General features: G+C 35.6%; 1 pseudogene; it reads left to right on the top strand.

Moving 5' to 3' along the window:
• Positions 1-7,719, top strand: LOC133307013 (probable disease resistance protein At5g66900; annotated as a pseudogene).
• Positions 7,720-9,278: the final 1,559 nt, after the last annotated feature.

Raw genomic sequence — 9,278 nt, forward strand, 5'->3', positions numbered from 1 at the left:
GTGAGGCTCAAAACAAGTAGGTCATGCCGGTTGTATAAAATTGTGGTAACAACGTTCCACTCTTTCAATTCCAAATCCTCGTATCTTTCCTTTCATAGTTTCGTATTTCAATTGTTCTAAAAAGAGACACATAGGTTGTTTATTCATGGGAGAGAACACTCAACTTGTTGTTCTTACATCACAGCTTCAAGAGACCTTCAAAATAGGTCGTAAGAGCAAAAAGACCAGGCGAATGTTGAGGTCAACGCTCCATGTTTTGAAACCTGTGGTCAAGGAGATCGAGCAATACAATGAACACTTGGATCCATCAAAAGAAGAAATAAAGACTCTGATCAAAGAAAAAGATGTAAGAAGGTGTTGATCTTCTGTGCAAATGCCCCTGCAAGAGTCTTTGTTGGGACAAGTGTCTCTCTTTGTGGGAAAGACTTTGGCATAACAGTGATGATTCCTATGTTGCTTCTAATGACAAGCAAGCTCTTGTGTCGAAGGATGTTAAGGAGACACTTTACAAGATGAGAGAAATTCTCGAGCTTCTGAACAAAGAGAATTTTGAGCTGAAATTTAACGGATCTGGAGCTCCTTTGAAGCCTCCTTTTGGTGTTCGTGAGAACCCAGAATTCACCGTTGGCTTGGATGTGCCGTTGACCAAGTTGAAGATTGAGGTTCTCAGGGATGGTGTGTCCACCCTTTTGTTGACTGGTTTAGGAAGATCAGGGAAAACCACTTTGGCTACAAAGCTTTGTTGGGATGAACAAGTCAAGGGTAAGTGGTAAGTCCTCTTTGGTTTTCTTATGCCTGATTAATGACTATGCTTATTATAAAATTTGTTTAGGGTAATAGTTATCTCATCATCAATGCTTTCATAGTTTCTTTAGATGTCCTGTCTCTCATGTAGAATTTTTGTTGTGTAACTATTTGTTAAATTGGAAGTTTGAATTCAAAAAAACTGTTTTGTTTAGAATGTTATTTGGATAGTGATAGGTTATTCTCGTTATCATTTTTTCTGCTTATTTTTGCCTACCATTCTCCAATATTGTTAGCATAATCTCAAGAAGAGAGAGAAAGATGATCTAACGTTATTGAAAAGTGGTAGACAAAGATAGAAAAAAAAAATGGTAGGTAAAATAACCTATCGTGTTTGAATAATACCTTGATAGTTGTAAATGGGATTTTTAGGAGATAATTTAGCAGTGTAGTTAATTGTTATTTTACTACAACTCTCAGTGATTTGGTGATATTGAAGATTGAATTATGTGTGTATAAACCTTAGTTGAGAATGATAGCAACAGATGATAATATTATATTCTGCATATCTCTTCGTTTGACTTGGTATCAGAGCTTTGTAGCCAAAGTGGTTTGCCCTGATCTGGACCTAGTAGGAAGAAAATGGGTTACGGAGATGGTTTCAAATGGCTCTATCAATACATTAAATAGTCCATTACTATTTAGTAAAAGATAGCGTGGTATCTCAGTTTTAGAAGTTTATTCCTGTAGTTATGAATTGTATTGTACGTGTTCTTAGTTCAAATCGCTGTAACAGAAATTGCAGTATGTTTCAGATATATTTTTTGAGAGAATGACTGAGACACCACTCCCTCTCTTTCATTAATCTATCGTATCATTTGGTCCGAACAAAAAGAGAGGGCTATGATCTATACTGGAGAACTCTTTTTCTATATCTGTACAACGAAAAAAGCACAAATTTTCTTGCAGATTTGAGATTGAGAGACAAATCATAAAATCTATCACACGAAACAATGTTTCCCCGCTAACTTTTAAACATTAGCTTCTCTATAATTATACTTCAAAAGTAATTTTAACGGGAACAGATTCACTTACCACCAAAAAACAACCAATTTAATCACCCAAACTGTTATAATTTATTAAAAATTAATAACATTTATTATGTCACACTTATTAATTAATTATTAATTTCTAATAAATTATAATCGTTAGATTGACAGAAATCAACGTTGATTAAATTAGTTGTAAGAGTGGTAAACTTTTTTGATGGTAAATATATCCTGTCCCAAATTGGGGAAAGTTATATTTACTGAATTACTTCTTCTTTTTCTTCCTACTTCTTATTATTAAATCTTAATTTTTGATTTCTGCCAATCTGACGGTTGTAATTTATTGGGCCATATTTATTAATTAATTATTAATTTCTAATAAATTCTAACTGTTACATTAGTTGAAATCAACTGTTAAAAATGTAGTAATAATGAGTAGTAAGAAAAAGAATCCGTATATATAACCTCTCCCAATTTAAAAACACTGTTTTCTGTATCATAGATAGACCAGAATTGCAGTCGCAATAATCGCAACCTGTTTATATCAATAGACAACCGCCATGCTGTTTCCCCGAAATTGAACATAGGTTATTGTTGAGAAAAGGCCGGAATAAATTATTTAGGAATTCACACAAACATCCAAACCGCATTTTCAGAAATAAAATATTAAACTGCATGACAAATACGATACCTGAGTTGAATCTGCATGCAGAAAACCATCCAAAACCTGAGGAATTCACACAAACATCCAAACAGCATTTTCAGAAATAAAATATTAAACTGCATATCTAAGTTGAAGAAGATATTGGTAGATATCATAGACTAGTAGGAAGACTAATTTATCTATCATATACCAAACCAGATATTGCCTATGCAGTAAGTTTTGTGAACCGATATATGCATGCTCCAAGTGAAAAACACATGAATGTTGTGTATCGCATCTTGAAGTACTTGAAAGGATCACCTGGAAAGGCCTTTTTTTCTCAAAGAATGATAATTTTGGGGTCAAAGGCTACACAAATTCAGAATGGGCTAGAGATAAAACCACTAGATAGTCCACTTCAGGATACTTTACCTTAGGTAATCTAGTAATATGGAAAAGCAAAAAACAAAAGGTAGTAGCCAGATCAAGTACAGAAGCATAATTTAGAGGAATGACACATGGGGTTTGCGAACTATTGTGGATCAGAAATATTCTACAAGAGTTAGATATGCTATGATCAACCTATGGACTTGCATTGTGATATAAAGTTGTCATTGAAATTGCTCACAGTCTAGTTCAACATAATAGAACCAAACCTGTTGAAGTAGATAGACACTTTATCAAGGAAAAACTGAACAAGAAGATTATTAACTTTTCCTTTGATAAATCTTAAGATTAGCTAGCTGATGTCTTGACAAAAGCTGTGTCTGACAAGGTGTTTGGAGAAGCAATCGGCAAGTTGGGTATGATTGACATCTTCTCCCCAACTTGAGGGGGAGTGTTAAATTGGAAATTTGAATTCGAAAAACTGTTTTGTTCATAATGTTATTTGGATAATACCTGATTGTTGTAAATAGGATTTGGGAGAAGTTATAATTACTACCTTTTTTCTTACTACTTGTTACAACCAAATATGAACCGTTGATTTTCGTCAATCTAATGGTTATAATTTACTAGAATTAATAATTAATTAATAAATGTGATCCAATAAATTATAACCATTAAATTGGCGGAAATCAACGGTTAAGATTTAGTAGTAACAAGTAGTAAGAAAAAAAAAGTAGTAACTATAACCTTTCCCAATAGGATTTTTAGAAGATACTTTAGCAGTGTAGTTAGTTGTTTTACTGCAACAACTCTCGCTGATTTGTTGTTAGTTGAAGATTGAATTATGTGTATATAAACCTCAGTTGAGAATAATTACAACAGATGAGAATATTATATTCTGCATATCTCTTCGTTTGACACTATTACTGAAGAAATTAACAGAAAGAGATACGAAAAAGTTATTTGGAAATTTGCAAACATCAGATTATGTTCAAGTATGTAGTAATAAATTATTCTGATGCATGTATAAAAAATAAAAAAAATTATTCTGTTGCAGTATATGCATATAGTGAAATGAATTCCTTATGTATATGCATTCTTAAATGGTACAAGATATCAAATGCTCTGGCCTTACAGATCTCTTTTGTTTCACTAGGTAAATTCAGGGAAAATTTTTATTTTTCACCTTCTCAGAAGCGCCCAAGTTGAAAGTTATCGTAGAGAGACTATTTGAACACTGTGGATATAAAGTGCCTGAGTTTCGAAGCGATGAAGCAGCAGTTAATAGATTGGAGCTTTTATTGAGGAAAATTGAGGGAAGTCCAATGTTGTTGGTCCTCGATGATGTCTGGCCTGGCTCAGAGGCCCTCGTTGAGAAATTGAAATTCCAGATATCTGTTTGTAAAGTTTTGGTGACTTCAAGGGTTGCATTTCCTAGATTTGGTACCCCATGTATCTTAAAACCACTTGTTCATGAAGATGCTATAATACTTTTCCGTCATTACGCTCTCTTGGAAGATAGCAGTTCAAATAGTCCTGATGAAGATCTTGTCCAAAAGGTGTTTATTCCTACTTTCTGACATTTGGAATTTCTCTGTACTTGTTCTTTTTTGTCTGAAGTCCTCCACTTGAAGTAGACATCACAAGATTGGACATGAGCACTCCAAACTTTTTTCTTAACTAGCTATCATTGAATTAACATTAAAGAAAAAGTGAGTGAGTAGAAAACCATGTTTTGACCCCTTGAGGCATAATATGGTAGATTACTTGCAGCTTGGGCGCTTAAGTCATAGCCCTTTGATTACTGACTATATTTGCTTGCAATGAAATGCCGGTTGTGAGAAATGGCAAGGGTTTACTTTACCGCTTGCCATTAAAGTAATTGCTAGATCACTCAGTAATCGGCCTTATAAGTTGTGCCAAAAGATAGCGGAGGAATTGTCACAAGGTCATTCGATACTTGATTCTAATAATGAATTACTTTCATCCCTCCAAAAGATCTTTGATGTTTTGGAAGATAATCTTGTCATCAAGGAGTGCTTCATGGACTTGGGGCTATTTCCTGAAGACCAAAGAATTCCTGTTAATGCTCTCATTGATATGTGGGCGGAATCGTATGGACTAGATGATGATGGCAGAGAATCAATGGCCATCATCAACAAATTAGACTCCATGAATCTGGCTAATGTCTTAATAGCAAGGTACAATGACTACTTATATTTTCTTCTACGCCACTTAGTCCTCATATATATATAACATGAATTATACTCTGTGGAACAAATAATTCAATAGTTGTGTAGCTAATATGAGAAGCATTTGATTCCATACATAATATTCAAAATGACCATTTATCTGAATTTAAACTTCTCCCGTTATGTAACTCTGCACTTATTCTTTTAAACTTATTTTTGTAATTTGTAATTAATCTATCTGATAGATAGCTTGTGCTTTTAATCTTGTAAGGGAATTTTTCTCTCTTAAGGAATTATTTATTCTCATTTACCAAGAAAAATGCAAGTAACGCAGATAATTACTACTATAATAACTGTTGAGATATATAGTCCCACATTGGTTATATGTGCAACTAATGTGGAGTTTATAAGGCCTTCGACACTCCCATCCTTTGAGCTAGTTTTTGGGGTGGTGTATTCCAAGATTCTTTACATGATATAAGAGCTTGAGTGACTATAAGGTCACAAGTTCGATCCTCACCGCCTCCCATTTTAAAGTGGAATTAAAATAAAAAGCACATAAAAAGCACAAAAACGTAAACCAAAAATTGGGCCTGTGCAATATCCACGCTTCTAGGCCCAATGGGTTCTCGTGTGAGGGGGCATGTTGAGATATATAGTCCCACATTGGTTGTATGTGCAACTAATGTGGTTATAAGGCTTTGAACACTCTCACTCTTTGAGCTAACTTTTGGGGTGGTGTATCCCAAGGTTCTTTACGATAACCACTTCATTGTCCTTCATGATCTTCTAAGAGAGCTTGCAACTTGCAAGGCATGATAGCCCTCATATTGTCAAAATTTCATGGATGTGGTGTTAAGCAGATGCTCCAACAGGTCCCTGCCCGCTCAGTGTCTCTATCAACTGGTTAGTTATGTACTGTTATACACTTACAAATCAAAAAACTGTAATAAGACTGTTGCAGTGATCTGTCATTCATTCCTCTTCCACTGTTGACACCTTATGGGTTGCATTTGCAGATGAAACCTGCACTTCATATTTGTCCCACATGCAAGCAGCTCAAACCGAGGTTCTAATTTTAAATCTTCAAACTAAGCTGTACTCCTTTCCAGAGTTCATGGAGAAAATGAGTGAACTAAAAGTTCTTATCCTCACAAATTATGGGTACCATTCTTCTCAGCTGAACAATTTTAAGCAACTTGGCTCTTTATCCAACCTGAAAAGAGTTAGACTAGAGCGGATTTTTGTTCCTTCCTTTGCCACATTGAAGAATCTAAAAAAAAATTATCCCTGTACATGTGTAATACGAGACAGGCTTTTCAAAACGGCATTATCCTAATTTCAGATGCATTTCCAAATCTAGAAGATTTGAACATTGATTATTGCATAGATATGGTGGGATTGCCTACTGGGATATGTGATATTACCCCTCTAAAGAAACTCAGTATTACTAATTGCCACAAGCTTTCTGCGCTGCCAAAAGATATTGGAAAATTGGAGAATCTTGAACTCCTAAGGCTCAGTTCGTGTACTGATTTGGAAGGGATACCTGATTCTATTGGAAGGCTTTCAAATCTACGACTTCTTGACATCTCAAACTGCATAAGCCTTTCAAGTTTACCAGAGGACATCGGTAATCTGTGTAATCTAAGAAATCTCTACATGAGAAGTTGTGCAAGATGTGAATTGCCATTCTCAGTCGCTAATCTTAAGAATTTAAAGGTGGTGATATGTGACGAAGAGACGGATGCTTCATGGGAATCTTTTGAACCTATGCTTCCCAATCTGAAGATAGAGATTCCTCAAGTTGATGTCAACTTAAATTGGCTTCATTAAATTGGCTCGTAAAATCATTAGAGGTTTCAATTCCTTTCCCCTGCAAGATTGGATTGCCATTGAAGAATCTGTGCAATGTGAATGAAGCATTTAGAAACTGTGATATCCAAGTTTCAGATATGCTGCCAAATTTGGTGGAGATGAACATTGACTCTTGCACTATGGTGGAATTACCAGTTTATTTTTCTAATATTTTCTTCTTAAAGAAGCTCAGTATTACAAACTGCCATAAGCATTCAACACTTCCTGAAGGAATTGGCAATTTGGAACACTAAGGCTTAGTTAATGTACTGATTTAGAAGAGTTGCCAGACTCAATTACAAGCCTTCAAAACCTTAAATTTCTTGACATCTCTGACTGCATAAGGCTTAGTAAGTTGCCTGAGAAAATGGGCGAGTTACGTAATTTAGAAAAGATCAATGTCAGCGGTTGTTCGAGTTTAAGAGAGTTACCATCCTCAATCAAGGACCTTGGGAACTTAAGGGATGTGGTATGTGATTAAGAGAGGGCTGCAATATGGGAACCTTTCAGAACCATCCTTAGTGATCTAAGGCTTGAGGAGGTACAAGTTGATATCAACTTAAGTTGGCTTTTTTATTTTGTATTCGTGTGACACTTTGACCTGGCTACACAATCATACGGAATAAAATAAGAAGAATAAAAAAGATAAGTAAAAGTAGCTTTCATGGGCTGGTATTACATGTTTTGAGAAGAGCCAGTCGTGAACTTCAAAATTACTACTAGCTTATGTTGTGCTTTTTTCTATATTTTTTGAGTGATTGCTTTTATTTTATTTTGGATACATTGAGTGATTGATTTTTGTAATATCAAAGTTCTTTGTGTGGATATGTTATTTGTAATGAAATTGAAAGGAAAAAAATTTCCATAAATTGTGTGTTCAAAATAAATTTTTCATTCTATTGCTTAAAAATTTTAGTGCAAATTGCTTGACAAGAATCATAACTTTGTTATTGTCATATTCTCAAATACATTAAACATTAGAATTTAGGACAAACTTTTTATTTCATCCCTTACACCCTCCAAAATTTGGTTGGGAAATGAATGGAATTCCATCTTATTTTCTAACATCCAAATAATAGATATTACACACGAAACATAGGGAAAAGAGTAAAGTGATTATGAGAGAGGAAAGAGTTTATGGAAAATTGTAAGACTTGTCTTATTAACAAATGAAGAAAAAATATTTATACATAATAGTAGATGACATCAGATAAACTAAAGTGCATAATGTAGTTACAATCTAACTAAATTACTATAAATCAATTAAATGACTATAAAACTCCCCCTCAAGATGGAGAGTGGATATCCAACACTCCCATCATGGACAGCAATGGAAACAGAGATGAAGAAGGTAGAGACCTAGTAAAAACATCAGCAAGTTGAATGTTAGATCGAATGAGCAGCAACTTAATGATTCTAGATATCGGATTATATTTATTTGATACTGTTATCGACCAGGGAAAGGCCCACGATGAAAAGAAACCCAACCTACACAAGCCCAAAGGTAAGCTCTATAAATAAGGGTTAAAGACCACAGGTATGACGGATCTAAAAAACCCTAGTTTATTCAAACACGACAGTGCACACACACAACCCTTCAGGCTAAGGCCATCGTACAGTGTGTAGTGATTTGCTGTCCCCAAGATACCTAACTCATAGGTATCTAGAGAGAAAGCTACAGATCCAATATTAAACAACCGACCTACGATCGGACACCTCTGCCCAAGGTAGAACATTGGCGGCGTCTGTGGAAAGGAGTACGTGGAAAGGTAATCATTAGAGGGAAGGGAAACTGTTTCTCACTTCAAAGCAATCATCAGAAAGCAGTTAAATACAATTATTCTCTGCGTTGCCGACATGAGTAACCGAGTTTCTAGACTCAGAGGGTCGTATGCCCTGAATTATGGCAAAGTAACCCGGATGACAACTTCCGCAGAACACCCTAGATGAAAATATGCTTGTAAGACCGGGGAAAGCTTTCCCTCTTGAAGCCAAGTGGGAAAGCCAAAAAAAAAAAAAACGGCCAGGTGACCAACATCCGAGTCAAAAGCACAACAATCTACTTGACTTGGACATCTCGGCAAACTGAAGACTCAGTCTACCGGGCTGGGGGGCAACTGTTATTGAACAGGGAAAGGCGCACGATGACAAGAAGCCCAACCTACACAAGCCCAAAGGTAAGCTCTATAAATAAGGTCTAAAGACCACAAGTATGACGGATCTAAAAAACCCTAGTTAATTCAAACACGACAGTGCACACACACACCCCTTCAGGCTAAGGCCATCGTACAGTGTGTAGTGATTTGCTGTCCCCAAGATACCTAACCCATAGGTATCTAGAGAGAAAGCTACACATCCAATATTAAAAGACCGACCTACGGTCGGACACCACTGCCCAAGGCAGAA

This window comes from Gastrolobium bilobum, unplaced genomic scaffold, assembly GCF_033153095.1.
Source record: "Gastrolobium bilobum isolate Gb01-03AN ecotype WA unplaced genomic scaffold, APGP_CSIRO_Gbil_v1 utg7848, whole genome shotgun sequence".
Classification (NCBI taxonomy): domain Eukaryota; kingdom Viridiplantae; phylum Streptophyta; class Magnoliopsida; order Fabales; family Fabaceae; genus Gastrolobium; species Gastrolobium bilobum.